Below are 14551 nucleotides of genomic sequence, written 5' to 3'. Positions count from 1 at the left end.
GTATTTTTTTTCTTATCGTAGGACAGAATAATCTATCCATTAGGATTATTCACAAATGTGTAGTGTTATCACTTTAGAAACATGGGACATTCCTACCCACTTTAACTGTTCCCATCTGATTTTATTTTACCAATGAAATCTGAGTTGACATATGTATCACATCTAGATGAAAATTTTGTCATGTGACCAGCCAATTTTTTTCTTTTTCTCTCTCCTCCCAAAAGTATATAGCATCTATTAAGACAGAGCTTCTGTCATTTCATATCTATAACTACTAAGACTTGAATCCCTTCACCATCATCAATGGCCATATGGCATCAATGACAAACACATTTTCTTGTTTTAAGCTTAAAATATAAGATGAGTAATAACTTGTTAAAATTGTGCACTCTCCAAACTTTGCTTGCAAGTCCACTAGCAATGCTCCCTCTTCAATTCTCTTCCATTAGCTCCTGTCAGCCTTTAAAAATCCATTTAAAGTTCTTAAAAATAAGGAAAGTCTTCAAACAAACAAAAGCATCCAGATGTGAGGCATCCTAGAGCATGGAGCAAGACAACCAAGAGACAAGGCAGCCAGTAAAGAAGATATCATAGGCTAGTAACCCAGGCTTGAGTAATGAGGGTACTGAAAGCTGTAGGGTGCCTTCCAGGATTCATAAGCATCCAGGAGGCATAGGGTTGCCCCAGGCCCCAGCACCAAATCTAGGGAAGGTTGGAATAGCAAAAAGGTAGAGAAACCGAACCCGAGATAACCATTTAATAGGTCGGCAGTTGAAGCAAACTTTCTCTGAAGAAATCTTCAGATCGAGATCCAAAACCCATACAGATTTACTTAAGGCAATACCATCATAACCAAAGATGGATAAGCACTCAAGAATCCCAGAAGCCTTGGTGACTGAGTCAATTAAGAGTCTGCCTTCAACTCAGAATCCTGGGATGAGCCCCCCTCCTGGGATGAGCCAGAAGCTCTATGCTTCTGGCTCAGTGGGGAATCTGCTTCTCCCTCTCTCTCTGCCCATCCATGCTTGCTTATTCTCTCTGTCTCAAATACATAAATAAAATCTTTTTTTTTTTTTTAGATTTTATTTATTTATATATGAGAGACAGGCAGAGGAAGAAGCAGGCTCTAGGCAGGGAGCCCGACATGGGACTCAATCCCGGGACTCCAGGATCACATCCTAGGCTGAAGGTGGCTGAGCCACCTGGGCTGCCCCCATATGTAAAATTTAAAAAAAAAAATCCCAGTAGCCATGAATGAAGCTCTAAAAGAAGCAATAAACAACAGATTTTAACTCCAAAGATTATTTGTGTTTGGAAGGTCACTCACAGAATAGATGATATCTATGTACAAGATGTTTAAATAAACAAATTATGTAGTTACTTAAACATTCAACAGAGAATCTGTAGGAAAAACAGATTTGGAAATAAGACTGAAAGTGGAAATTTGTAAATTTGAGAAAAAAACTTGTTACAATAAAAAAAATCAAAGGATGGTCAAGACAATTACTGAACTGAAGGAAAGTTTCTATGTCATCTCATTAAAAAGAGAAAAAGAGATAAATTTAGCATCTGCTTTTTAAATTTTAAATGCATAGACATAGAATATTTAGTATACAGAAAAAAAATATTTAATCTGATAAACATAAGTAAAAAGTGTTCTCAACTAACGTAACTCTGAGTGTTTTAAGAGGCAATTTCTTTACTAACAGGGGCAGGCCCCATTATCACTACTTACATTCAACAATGTAGGAGGTGATGTAGCAAACGGTGAGAGAGAAATAAAAGCACAACGATTAAAAAGAGGGCACTTAATCGTCACTTACAGGTAATGTGATTATTTACATGAGGAGGAGAAGAACATACAGATGTATCATCCGAAGATATAGAGCAAGGCAGCTCAAAATAAGAAAAGTATGCAAAAAAATTAGTGCTTACTAACAGCAATTATCGAAGTTTAAATAGCAAAAAATAAAAAAATAAATCCCTAGATATTACTGTAACAAATGATGTATAAGACCTGTGCCATCTGTGATCTGTGCAGAAAATTATGAATCTACTGAACAATCATTAAAACTCTAACACAATAACAATAACAATACCCCAGGTCAGTAGACACAATGAATGTATATCATAGAGATGTTATTTCTTCTCTACATATTCAAACTGATCTAGAGATATTCAATGATTATATAAAATAACAAAGAACTATAAATAATTTAAACCTTTCTGAATGAGAAAAAATATGGAGGAAGAAAAGCCTTTTAGAAATCCTGAGACTTATTTTAAGTTATAGTAATTCAGACAGTGTAAAAAGTGTACAAGCATAGGCAAATTGACATATATAACAGAATAGTGAACCCAGAAATAGATCCACACAAATATGCCACTTTGATTTAGGGCTGAGGTGGCAAAATGAGCAGCAAAAAATTTGTTATCCATATGGAAAGAAAGTGAAATTGAATTCCTCCATCACCATGTATCCATAATTCAAACCCAGATAGCTTAAAACTTGAAATACTATAGAGAAATCTTTATAGTGTTTCAAAGAAAATATAGATGAATATATTTTTGATATTGAGAGGTGGTAGATTTCTTAAATTGAATACAAATTGTTCATTATTAAAGAAAAAAATTCAAACACAGTTCTATTTAGTTCAAAAACATCTGTTCATCCAAACATATCTTAAAAAGTAAAAAAAAAGCTATAAATGTGGAAAAATATTTGCAATATATATAACTTATGAAACATGACTATAAAATGTAAGGAATATAATAAACAATTCTGTTTTAATAATCTTTTGATGAATCACAAACTACTCCAGAACTTAGTGGATCACTTAGCATCACTTCTGTTTCATTCTACTTGTCCACACCGGGAAAATGAATGATAGGAAACCTTGCTAAAATAGGGAGCTGTCATATTAAAGTCAATTGCAGACCCAACCGGAAGAGGTGAACTTGACCTTACATGGACTTGACCCTGCACATGGATACTACTCTACTATTTGAGCAAGAGGAAGAGATGCTTTCCTTATCCCCACTGGCAACAATTCAGCTAATAAAAGGCACCATACTTCAAACTCCCAGTTTACTCCAATGGACTTTTAGTTTGTAACAACCTTACTCCTTTCCTCCTTAAAAAAGCGTAACTCTCCTTTCCCCCCTAAACTTGCCTACAGTTTTGTCACAGCTTATTTGTCCCAGATTGCAATTCTCTTTGATCCCTGAATAAACCCATCCTGTGCTGGTAAAATAACTGGCAGTTATTAACTTCAAGATTAACCAAATCAAATCACAGACTTGAGGGAAAGAAACACGGATTCTAACTCTCATTGGAAGAAGTGGAAAAGGGCCTTTAAGGTAAGAGACTGCTAGGATCATTTTTTAAACAATGTACCATGTAAATCTACAGAAAAAAATGAGCAAATGACAACAGCGGGCATTCCTCAGCAGAGGGAAAAAAAAGTAACAATAAAAAGAGATGCTTAGTCTCCTCAGCCTAATGATCAATCAGAGCAAAATAAGACCACAATAAGATTCCATTTCATACTCATCAAATTGCTAAAAAAAAAAAAAAATCTGATAATACCAAATATGAGAGACGTTTTCCATTATTGAGCTCGCTTATTCTTTGGTAATGAGAGTGTTAACTGATACAACTTTATGGTTAATAATAATACAGCATTATCTTGTAAAGTTGAGCACCCCCATACCCTACGGCCTAACAATTGTACTTTTATATGAATGACACAATCTTGCTGCAATGAACCAGAAGACATGTATAAAAATGCTTATAGTAGTATCATTTGTAACAATGAAGCCTAGAAACAGACTCAATGCCCACAGTTGGAAAAGTGAATAAATGGAATTTTGATATCTTCACACTATGGAATATGACTTCACAGGGAAAATGAATATTTGATATAATAACATGAATGAATCATGGAAACATGATGGTGAGTGAAAAGAACAAATCCAGGTAGGCTACATAGAACATGATACCTTCTTAATATAATCCCAGAGCACACAAAAAGTAATACACTGATACGGATTTATACATGCATACACAGGTATATGTCACTATATATAGTGATAAAATATGTGAATATCAAGCAAGATGCAGTTATAAGAGAGATGTGGACAGGATATGGGAGGATCATACAAGTAAGTATGTGTCATTCACAAATATTTCAGGACTTGAGAAATAGATTCATAATTCTTTAACATTATTTTTTTTAAAGTTGTACTATTCTCTCTAAATTGTGCTGCATTACTTAGGAAAATTAGAATGTGAATGTGCATTCACATGCAATAAGATTTTATGTAATTATGCATTTCCCTTTTTTCTCTTAACCTTTTTCTTCCTCGCCTGATTAAAATTACTTTTCTCCTTGTATTATCTCTTGCTACATAACAAATTACTCCCAAATTTAGCTACTCAAAACAATAAGCGTTTATTTTATCATATTGTTTCTTAGGGTTAAGAATCTGACAGAGCTTTAGTTAGATAATTCTGACTCAGGATCTTATGAAGTTACACTCTGCTATAGGCTGACACTACAATTATCTGATGACTTGGCTGGTTAACCTATTTCCACATTCACTCATATGACTATAGGCAGAAGATGCAGTTTTTCCTGAGGGGATGCCTCAGTTTTCCTCAATGTAGACGTTTCCATAGGGCTGCTCATAATACGGCAGCTGGCTTCCCCTAGAGCACACTTGGTCCCAGAAAGAAAGCAACCGAAACAATAAAGTAACCTCAATGATGAGTGCTGGGTGCTATATTATATGTTGGCAAGTTGAATTTAAATTAAATTTAAAAAATAAAAAATAAAGTGATCTCAAGAGTGACATACATACCATCATTTCTGATGAAATTTTGGAATATAGGTGAGGTTTGGTGGGGTGAGGTCTGGAGCCGACAACCAAGACAGAATTCTCGAGACATCTTTGGTACAAAATGGTGGTTTTATTAAAGCACAGGGACAGGACCATTGACAGGAAGAGCTGCTGCCCCTGGCCTGTGAGGGGTAGCTGACTATATACCTGGGATTTGGGAGGGGTTTGGGGATAGCCTACTCTCCAAGGAATTTTGGAAGCAAGGTTTCCAGGACCTTGAGGGGGCCATCTATTGTTGGGAAAAGGTCACTTATTACCGTCTAATAAAACCTGAGTCATGAGACCCTTCAGATGTATATTGGTGGGCCATGTACTTGGGGGATGATTGCCAACATGTATCTTGGGGGGTAGAGATAAAGGAAATTTCTAAAGGAATTTTTATATGTTAAAGTAGACTTACAGGTTCCTGCGGGTTGGGCTAAGATTGCCTTTTTTGCTTAGCAAAACTGCCTCGATGTTAGCAAAGTATGAACATCGAGGGCAGTTGAGTCCATAGAGGAATGTTACTCTGCCTGTTTCAAGGACTTGTCACTGTGCTTTGTCCTCAGCTAGTCCTCTGTTCCCCTATCAATTTCTGCCATATTCTACTTGTCACATGGGCCAAAATTCTGTAACAGGGGAAAGGACTCCAGGGTGTGAATACCAGGAGGCAGGGATGTTTGGAAGCCATCTTGTAGGCTATTACACTCAGGAGCTAAAAGTAAAAATACATTAATAGTACAACTACATAAAGAGAAATGTGAATAATATATTTTTCAATATAAGTTTGCATTCTAAAACACTGGCATCATTAAATGTATGCACTTTTGTAATCCTCATAAATTCCTTTAAAATTTCTAAAGTAATTTCTTTACAGTTTTGAATTTCTTCCTAATTAAATCCACTTTTCACTTACCAGCTTGTAAGAAAAATTCACTCACTATTTGTATTTATTGCTTTATAAGGAAAATTCCTATATTTGTAATTGTTTTGATGAAGTTTTGGAATATAGGTTAGGTCTGGAGCCTATGACCAAGAAAGAATTCTTGAGACATCTTTGGTGCAAAATGGTGGTTTTATTAAAGCCCGGGACAGGACCATGGGCAGGAAGAGCTGCTTCCCTGAGCCTGTGAGGGGTGGCTGATTGTGTACCTGCAGAGTTGGGAGAGTAAAGAAAAGGGAGATTTCCAAAGGATTTTCATATGCTAAGGAGGAACTACAAGACTGGAGGCCTTGCCATTGTCAAGTTAAAGATTGCTTTTCCTTCTAGTAAAGCATAACACTAAGACAACTGGAAGCTTCCTGAGGAATGTCACACATATACCCCGCTGGGCGGGGGTTATTTGTGGTATATCTGCTGTGCTTTGTCCTCAGCTAGCCTTGTTCTCCATCATTATTGCTTTCAGAGAAAAATTTGTGATCTTTCACATTTGAGTTAAATATTTTTTATAAACTATGTGAAGAAATCCCTCTCATATTCATTTTTCGAATCCCTTCTACAGTTAAATCAATTTATACCTTCACCTGTGAGTATGTAAATAATCATGTTGGGGACTTTATTTACTGACTGAAATATACGCTGACAAAAATATATTCTCATGTTATTCTCAAATTGTCTTACTCATGTAAAAGAATGTGTTACAATCCCTCCTCTAAATTTAGATATCTATGTATTTTTAAAATCATTTTTTCCCTCTAAAATATTGTTTGGATATTGGGGGTTTATAGTGTCCAGTGTATCACATCAATGGGAGGCATTCATTTGGTGCAGACTCTGTGTTCCTTGCCATCATTCATTGAAACACATACCACCCTAGTACTTAAAAAATATATATACACAAATGCAATGAAAATCTAGGTTTATTCATACATTTGGTATTTCATGGACAACTAATGACCACAGTTAGGTTTATACAGCTAGACAATGTTATAAGATTTCATATTTAAAAACATAATTATAATGTGCAAATCACAGAATGATAAAGTTACTTCTAATTTTTTAAGTGTCTATGTTTTCAGAATATTTTGTGTATAATAGGAGAGATTTTCCAATTCAACTCTGACATGTTGTTATTTTATGCCATGAGTCAGTCTCCATCCAAAAAGATTTTGCTATTATTTTCACATAATTATACTGACACTGATTCATGTATTTGCACTATTTTTGATGCATTTGTGTCTTAAAATCTAAATTGACATTAGGAATTATATTTTACAATAAGAAATGCTTTCTCATGGTAGATAGTACTCCTCTAGTACTTTCTAGTCCTCCAAAGATACGCCGTATGTAAGCTATTAATACAAGTTTTGATAGTTTCTGTTCTGACTACAAAGACCCATTACAGTCAGCATTTTTGAAATACAGTGTTCGTATATTATCTGAAGGAACCACTGTATAGAAATGTTACAGAAATAGCTCTGACTGATAATTTTGATGTGATATTTTGTTTCTGAGGATATTTTCACCAATTTTAGGAGTTTTTCTTTTTTTCATAAGTTGTATGTGCCTGGCAGCTTTTCTACTCAATAATACATGAAAACCTTTTTGATAGATTACTAGTTAATTCAATGTGGTTTCATAGATTTTTTTAAAGCTGAGACTCTGGATCATTTTTCAGTTCTTCATATTTAATTCTATTATTGTCTTTTTCTCAGTAAATTTACAGAGAAAATATAATGCATTGAGTAAAATTCTGAAAGCATTTGGATGGTTAGGCATTTTAATTATGAAGCTTCTCATTTCATGTCTTTGTTTGCCATAAAAGCAGATAGTTATTGAGGCAGTTATAGCTACCTGAACATAAAGAAGCTAGGCTATTTCGAATGCGCATGCCAACATCATGCATATATCTGAAATTCAGATGTAGTATTCTATCTGCAATTATGTTTGATTGGTTTTATTTGTCATTTGCAGGCAGTCCCTAATGAATCACTAAAAAATAGTCCATCAATTCCTCAATATAAAATGATCCATTATTATAGAATATAATAAGTCTAAAAACATAGTCCCAACAAATGATTACCTTGCAAAGTAAAAGTGTCCCATCTCCTCAGAGAGCACAATAACTCAAGGCTGGAAATATAGTTTTGCTCCATGGCTGAATGGATCGAGCACATTTTAGCATACTGTCTAAACACATGAATAACAGGACAGAAAAAAATGCAATGAAAATTTATGAAGTACAGTATGTTCTTTTATTGCTAGACTAATTTTCCAATTGTAAAGAAATGTGACTGTCTTATAAGAGTTATTTCTCCCTATAATTTCTACTGTTTAATTGATTGTATAATTGATACTGCGTAAAGAGCATATAGCAGTCAGTAATCTTTTTAATAATGGAATGACACAAAAATGTAATCTAAGGGCATAAAAATAATGGATAAATTGACACAGATTTTAATGGGAATTTCTCATAAAAACCTTTAGTGATTATTCTTTTGAAATTGAGGGAACTTTTTTCCTTTTAACAAGAGTCATGACTAAAATTGAATGTAGATACAAGAAAAGATACAGAACTTGAATACTGCAATGTATAGAAAATCCTAAAAGTTGAAACTTTGGAGTCAGTAACATGTTGATTCAAACTTAGGCAATATGCAGGCTTTATTACTTTTGAAAGTTCTTTGAAGGGTATTTTATCTAGACAGATATGCTTGGTATTGCACTTAAACTCTGTTCTCAATGAGATTATGGATGAATAGATCTTTTAATCCAGGGCTGCCACTTATTATAAGTATTATTACTTAACCTTTCTGTGTCTCAGTTTCCTCCCCTGCAAACTGGAGTAATTAAAATGTTGGATTATAGTACTATTATAAAAATTTCAGAGTTATAAATGTAAAGTTGTTTTAAAAAGTGTAGACTAATAATATGCACTTAATTAATGTCATCTATTCATATTAGAATCATAATACCATACATTCCTTTCAGGCCTTTTATACTGAGGTAAGAAACTTTTTTTTTTTTTTTTTGTATAGGATAAATGTGTTCATCATAGAAAGTTCTTGTTTAGGAAGTATAAAGAGTGATATTGTTTTCACATCAATCTTCTTTTTCCAAAGGCATGATACCATCATAACATTCAAGGAGAAACACTTTATTAAATGTTTTGCTGGTGGACCTGTTCTTTACTAACTGACATCTTCATCAATCCTCCATACCAGTGGCTAGAACATACCTTAAGTATCAGTTCATCTCTGCTTACGAGAACAAAAGTCATTCCATTACAATGGTTTTTTTTTTTTAATATATCTAGTGTATTGAGAAGAATATCTCACTAAAAATTGATGAAGTCATTCTCATGGCATTCCAATAAATCTGTCTTTCTATCATGTGTAGTCTAAATATTTAGGGTGGCAGTGAGTAAGCGGGCCAGCCAGCACTGTCTGACTTTGGATTGTAGTTCTACTGCTTACTTGCTGTGTGAACTTGACAAATACTCAAAATTTGAGTTTTCTTATATGTAAAATGGAAATTAAAATAGCATTGGCTTCAGAGAATATTTGTAAGGACTAAATGAGCTAATATATTTGAAAATGTTTAACACTATACCAGGTCCAGAGAACACATTCTGTCACCCTCATTGTTTTGTAATTGGTGGTGGCAATGATGCTGTTACTAAATTTGGCAATTTTCTTTTGTCCCATGTAGTTTTGACTCTAGGGGCGTCTCTGTGGCTCAGTAGGTTAAGGGTCTGACCCTTGATTTTGGCTCAGGTCATGATCTCAGGATCATGAGATTGAGCCCCGCCTCTGGCTCATCAGAGAGTCAGCCTGAGAATCTGTGGAACTCTTATATGCATATAAAACTATTCTATACATTCCATCCAATCATGTGACTTTAAAGAGCACCTGAAGTAAACATTTCAAATTTCAACTCCATCTCCGATTTAGCCTCTGAAAATTTAGATTCTTATCTAAAACTAAAATACTCAGTATTCTCATTTAAAACAGTAACATACAGGTTGACATTCACATGAACTCCTCACGTTCCCACAAACTTATTCCATATTCATTCATTTTCATCTCATTAATGATGCTCCACTCTTCACTCTATGGGGGTACCTTCCTGAATGCTTCCTTCATGACCATAGTTAGTCTTTAAGGAAAATATGTTTACTGTATTTTTTAAGAAGCAAAAATCTTGAATCTGACCATTTTTTACCAACTTTAACTGTTTCATTTTTCAAATACGTCAGTAGTTTTCTAACCAGCACTTTCCAGGTCCAATGCTTTAGAATCCATTCTCAACACAGCAACACACTTTGAAAATGTAATTGAGATCACATGGTATCCCTTTGCTTCAATGATCTGGCTCTCCAGTTTACAGAATAAAAGCCAAAGTTGTGTTAATGCCCCATGAGGACCTACAAAGTCTTACCCCTGTTATACCTCTGACTTTATCTCTTATTATGCTATTCATCTGCTCCAGCTAAAGAAATCTTATTCTTCCTTGAACATGAGCAGCACATTTTCACCTCAGGGCTTTGCAATGTTTCTTCTTTCTAGAATGCTTTTTTCCTAAAATATTTGTGAGGCATTGAGCCTTGCCCAGTCGGTCTTATAAATCTTGCTCAAATGTCACTTTCTCAATGAGTCATACTTGGCAACTTTACTTAAAATTTTAACTTGTCTTCTTACTTATCACCGTTATCTGTCCTATTTTACCCCACAACACTTAGCTTCTTAAATACTATTTAATTAACCTATTTGAATATCTTCCTCAACTAACATACACACTTCATGCATTCAAAAATTTTTGTCTGTTTTATTCTCCATTATATCCTTGATATACCAGATCCCTTAGTACAAAGTAGGTGCTCACTAAATATTTGGCACATGAGAGAAGAAAATACAAGCTTTATAATTTAGGTGGCTAGTACAAAAGAACAACGGATGATGATACAGCTTACAATGGAATAAGCTACTAATTAAATAAATCAAGTACATAGAAATCCATTTGTATTTATTTTAATAAATGCATAACATAAAGTATAAGTAAAAGGGAAAACCATTAAAAAAGTAAATGCAATATTCAATATTTCTTAAGATTATAAACACAACTTCTTTTCTATGTAGGTAAACTAATAAATTGATTCTCAGAAATTTTAAAAACAAATACAGAAACGTCCTTCCTAGCATTAAGCCAAAACTATCTTCTGATTCTTCTTTCTGATTAGCATTCCTCCATGAAGTCTTATTACCAACAAAAACCAGCTCTAAACTTACACCTTCTTTTCACTAGCTTTTTTTTTTTTTTCATTTCTATTGCTTCTTTTTCCCCTTTCATTAGCTTAGTACCTGTTTATTCTTTTGCTGTTCTTTGTTATCCTGGAGCTTGTAATGTGTTTTATCTGCTCACACTATCTAATAAAAATTATATTGCTCATCTTATCCAAAATGAAGCTAGAACCTTAGAACACTTTAATACCATATACACTATGTATTTTTCTAATTTTGGTTACACATTTTAAATCTGTATATCCTATAACCCACAGGACATAATTGTTTTGTGCTGTTGCGGTTAATATTCAGTCAATTTTAAACTGAATTTCAGTTTTCAGTTATCTTTATCCTTACAATTGTCATTTCCTTTGTTCTTTGTTACTATCATCCTTTTTATGTTCCCTCTTGGGCCATTTTGCTCCTGCCTCTTTGAGACTTTTATTCGCTGGAACATTAGTCCTCTGCCTTTGAGTCTTCAGGAGCTCTTGGCTTCCTTCACATCAGTCATTTTATATTATCTTTTTTTTTTTTTTTTTCTTTTCCTGCTTGTTACTAAGCTATGCAGGGCTGGTCTGCTTTCTGCTATTCCATTCCACCTTGGAATTTTATATACATTGCTTTTCATACATTTTTTACAGCAGAACTTCAAGGGAGGTAATATCAATATGTCTGTTGCACAGTCATGAACGTAGTTTCCTCTGAGACTAATCAAGTTTCCTAAAATCACTTGGCCCATAGGTTCTACAGTCAAAACTCAAATGCAGGCCTGTATGAACCCAATTCTCACACTGTTTTTTTACCATAAAGACATAGTCAAAGGCTACGTGAAGATTCTAATTAGTAACATGAATTATCAACATGAATTTAAAGAGAACTTACTCTATTCCAGGTATAATATTACATGTTGGTGTGATCAGTGGAGATAGGGTATGGAGAGGGTATAAAGATGAGTATACCTCTCATAATTTCAAAGATCAGAGAAAACACAAATATAAAGAATTATCAAGAAATACCTGTGCTATACTATGGGCATAATGGGGACACATTTAGAATCCCAGACTTTATATAAAGTTTATTTTAAGGTGAAAATATTTGAAATTTAACAGACACGGGGCGGGGGGTTGCACAGTGAGGGAAGGAAGCCTTCTTGGAGTTTCCTCTGTCTACCTAAAGCATAAGAAGTCGGTTTGGGAGGGATTTCATTTTTCATAGAAGAAATTAAAAGATTTAAAGGGGCTACCAAGGTAAGGAATGGGCAGCAGATGGTGGAAATATCACTGACTTTATCCTGTACATGGTGAGGAACTGTTGCTTCTCTGGGCCATAGGCAGTGATGTAGTAGGGCCTGCATAATGTTAGAAAGGAAATGGTTAAGAGGGAAAACCTGAACTGCTCTGATGGGGTAGAAGGTAACATAAACAGAGATATTTAATAGTTTCAGCCTTTAAATATCTATGTTTCTGCCTAACGAGGGATGCTTTTCCAAAAAATTGGGCAGAATATAAATCTCCCTGTTACTGCAAATTGGCAACATTACAGGCAAAAGGCAGAATGTTCTCAAATTAGAGGAAGAACAAAATGTAAACCCAGATCAGTCTTTCCCAGGTTAAAAAGCAGAAGCAGTATTCAAAGAGCTTATTGGAAGAAACAAGTCTCATTAGCAACAAAGTGGTGACACTATATTTAAAGTTGACTTTAAACAAATGCCCACAGATTATGAATAGCTTGCAAATAGCACTAAAACCCTGACAAAAATCAAAACCACACTATCACACAAATTGCTCCATCTCTCTCTCTCTCGCTACACTGTTAACTCCCAGAACAGAAATTGTATTATTGTTTATTTCATTGCTCCAGTGGAACACTTAAGGTGCTAGTAATTATGTGTTGAATGATTTACCGATTGAAATACAGAAAGAAAAAGGAAACATGGAATGTAAAATTTAATTAAAACTTGGAAGTAAAGGAATTTCAAACTATCCCAGAAAATATACTCTGCTCTGTTTAACCTAAGGAGTTTCTCTAGTTCTTTGTTAAGAGAAGCTCGAGATTGATATTTCAACCCACCTGTAAATCCTTCATATATATAATCTCATTAAATGTGTGGTAAGATGTAACTAATTTTCCTTCCAGTTTGCTCATTCTGTTATGCTCATTATTTTCTCTTTTTATCTCCAAGTCCCGAGATAAAGAAATCCTAGCATTTTTTTTCTACATAGCTCTCTAGACTAATATTATGCATGCTATTATAATCAAATACTGAGTGCCAAATACTGGATTCCATGAGAAAAGAAATATCACCTACTGAATGAGGCTCTAATAAGGCTAATTTCTGTTTGTATGTGTTACAAATTGTTACTACAACAGTATTAAAATTAATAAAAGTAATCACAGATGAAGTATTTAAAATGTTTAGTCTGTTCATTCAATTCAATATTATTTCAAATATCAAAACGGTTCTAATTTCTTGTGTCTATTTTAGATTCATACTGATTTCTACAGCAGTTGTATTCATTCCAAGTGTTCTTTGTGACATAGGAATAAAATAATGCCTTCAATTCTACGATAAAAGCAAATTCCCATCTCTATCATTTTGGTTGAGTAATAACATCCTCATTCATAGTTTCATAACTTTTTAGTTATAATCTCAAACTAACACAGAAAACTGCCACAGTAGTTCAAAGAACTCCCATAGAATCTTTATGTGGTTTGACAAAATATTTGTTTGCCCCATTTGCTTATTACCCCCCTCTCTGTGTAAGAGATGTATATAAATATAGTAACTTTTCTGAATCAGTTGAAAGAAAGTGTAGAATTATGTTCCTTAGATCTAAATATTTTATTATATGCTTCCTAAAGAAAAGGGTATACTCTAGTACAATTTTCAAAATCAGAATATTTAATACAGATGCAATACTGTCATCTAATCCACAGTTCCTATTCAGATTCCAGCAGTTGTTCTAATAATATTCTTTCCCATTACTTTTTCTTGGTTTGGGATCTAGTCCAGTATCATAAATCACATTCCATTGTCTTCTGTATTTTGATCCAGAACATTTCCTTAAACTTTTTTTGTCTGCTTTGACTTTGGCATTTTTGAAGAGCACAGATAAATTCTTTTTTAGATATCCTTAAGTTTGTAGTTTTGCATTTATTTTGGTGAGAATACTACAAAAATGCTGATTGTTCTCAGAACACACATGAAGTTAATTTGTCTGATACACAAACAAGAATTTCATGGCTTGTTTAAGGTAATCTATCCACTATCCTTACTATAAAATTATTTTTTATAATTAATAACTAATTTTATTTACCAAATTTTGATATGCTAGGTTTATCATTTATTGATTTTTTGATTGCCAATTCTTAATATTTTAGATGATCTTCTTCTGTAAGAAGCTTTCTTTTTTTATTCATTTCCTTCCTTACTTCCTTGCCTCCTCCC

Source organism: Vulpes vulpes, chromosome 5 (genome assembly GCF_048418805.1).
Source record: "Vulpes vulpes isolate BD-2025 chromosome 5, VulVul3, whole genome shotgun sequence".
NCBI classification, from domain to species: domain Eukaryota; kingdom Metazoa; phylum Chordata; class Mammalia; order Carnivora; family Canidae; genus Vulpes; species Vulpes vulpes.
The sequence above is the reverse complement of the archived record's forward strand: the minus strand, read 5'-3'. Positions refer to the sequence as shown.